This window comes from Nicotiana tabacum, chromosome 11 (genome assembly GCF_000715075.1).
Source record: "Nicotiana tabacum cultivar K326 chromosome 11, ASM71507v2, whole genome shotgun sequence".
NCBI lineage: Eukaryota > Viridiplantae > Streptophyta > Magnoliopsida > Solanales > Solanaceae > Nicotiana > Nicotiana tabacum.
This window is the reverse complement of record NC_134090.1, coordinates 13,160,112-13,162,377: the sequence shown is the minus strand read 5'-3', so window position 1 is coordinate 13,162,377 and position 2,266 is coordinate 13,160,112. Positions and strand designations below refer to the sequence as shown.

The 2,266-nt window shown below is 33.9% G+C and overlaps 1 non-coding gene across 1 annotated transcript; it reads left to right on the top strand.

Moving 5' to 3' along the window:
- The first annotated feature begins 1,914 nt into the window (after positions 1–1,914).
- LOC142166637 (small nucleolar RNA R71) lies at positions 1,915–2,021 on the top strand. Its single transcript, XR_012697040.1, has one exon. It is a non-coding gene; the product is annotated as a small nucleolar RNA R71 (small nucleolar RNA).
- Positions 2,022–2,266: the final 245 nt, after the last annotated feature.

Here is a 2,266-nt window from a genome sequence, read left to right as displayed (position 1 = left end):
TTCTTAAAACTCTAATTAGTTTTATTTCCTGTTCTGCAGTCAAAGAAGATGAAATAATTACTAGAAATAATTCAGGTTCAAGAAAAATAGATTTCAAATGAGAAGGAAGAGTTTTGAGTTCAATTTTTTTGTTCAACTTCTTCTGGTGAGACTTTCTCATTGTCTGAATGCTTTTCCAACATTTCAACTTCTTTTCTGATTATGGTGTCATCATCACTTGTGGTACCTAACTTTGTCAAACATCTTTTCAATGAATCAATAATCAACTGATTGTCTTTATATTCATCTGCAAGGCCATTCAACAAATCAATTTTAAAATAAGATGATAGTGACTCATCCTTAGGATATTTCATTATTTTTGCATATCAAAAATCACTCTTTCCTCATCAACTCACAAAATTAATTGTCCTTGATGGACATCAATAATTGCCCTTCCTGTTGCAAGAAACGGTCTCCCTAAAATCAATGCTACCTCAATATTTTCTTCCATTTCAAGTACTATAAAATCTAATGGAGATACAAATTTATCTACTCTAACGAGGACATTCTCAAATATTCCTTTCGGCTTTTCAGTACTTTGATTAGCCAGTTGCAGAGACACACTAGTGTTTTTCATTTTACCAAGTTCTAATTTTCTGAAAATTAGAAAAGGCATTAGATTTATTGAAGCACCCGAATCCCATAATGCTTTTTCAAAATGAGCACCTCCCAACGTAAAAGAAATTGTAAAGCTTCCTGGATCACCATGTTTTTGTGGAAACTTATTTTGAAGTATAGCACTATATTTTTATGTAATCTTAACCACTGAAACTTCTTCCAATTTTTACTTGACAAAATTTCTTTAAGAAATTTAGCATATGCTGGCATTTGCTTCAAAGCATCTGTAAAAGGTATGTTAATGTAAAGCTGCTTTAAAATTTCTAAAAACTTTGAGAACTGTTTGTCAAGCTTCTCTCTTTAGCTTTTGGGGAAATGGGTACAGAGTAAGGATTTGTCATCAATTCATTTTCTTGTACCTTTTTTCCTTTATCTTTTTGTTCTTTTAGAAGTTTAGAGACTCTTTTATTCGCACCTTCATTTACCTGTTCAACTTCTTGTGGCTTTCCTTGTCTATTTGCATATGGATCATCAAGAGTTTTACCTGACTACATAGAGATGGCTCTGAGGTGTTCCTTTGGATTTTTGTCGGTGTTAATTGGTAAATCACCTTTTATTTGCCCAGACATGAGGGTTGCTAATTGGCTTACCTAAATTTCTAAATTTTTGATGGCTGAACTTTGACTTTCAACCTTCTCATCAGTAGCCTTAATGAATGTGTACATCATGTCTTCAAGACTTTGTTGATGAGCTCTTTGGGGCTGCTACTGATTTTGTTGAAAATTCTGTTGTCCTCTATTTTGATTTTGAAAACTAGGTGGTCCTTGTACTTGCTGCTTTTGATTAAAAAATCTTTGAGGATTTTTAGCACCATTAGGATTACTCCATTTAAATCCTGGGTGTTTTGTGCCATAGGACTACCGAATGAGTAATTATATCTATACCAATCACATTTACATGTTCCTCATTTTGTGTTGAAGCTTGACACACATGATTGGGATGATTACCTCCACAAATGTCACAATTCTCAAGTTGAGATGACGATTGAGTATTTACCCGAAAGGCCTCAACATTTTGTGTTAGAGTTGCAATTTGTTGCGCTAATGAATTCCAAGCTTCAACTTGATTGACTCCTACTGTTTTTAATAACCATTCTGTCAGAGGGCCATTGAACAACATTTATTGAAATTTCATTAAGCAATTGCATGGCTTTTGCAAAGGTTTTGCTCATTATGGATCCTCCTGATGCCACATCAATAACATTCTAGCAGAGAGTTTAAGACCATGATTAAAATATATAAGATGTCAGGATCTTGGATACCATGGTGTGGGCATTTTCTTAACGTTGCCTTTAATAATTCCCATGCTTGGTATATAGATTCAGAATCTGTCTGTATAAAATTATTGATTTCTTGCTTCATTTTAAATGTTTTTGCAGGTGAAAAATATTTATTAAGTAATTTCTGAATCATTTGGTCCCATATTGTAACGACCCGACCAAATGTTTTGCTTTCGAGAACCCCGTTCCCCTAAATAAGACTTCCCATACTTGCTTTTATGGATTTATAACTTGTGGGGATGGTTGGTTTGGGATTTGGTAAGAGTTTGGGTTGAAATCGGAACACTTGGTTCCTTAAGGTTGGATTAAAAGGTCATGTTTGACTTTGGT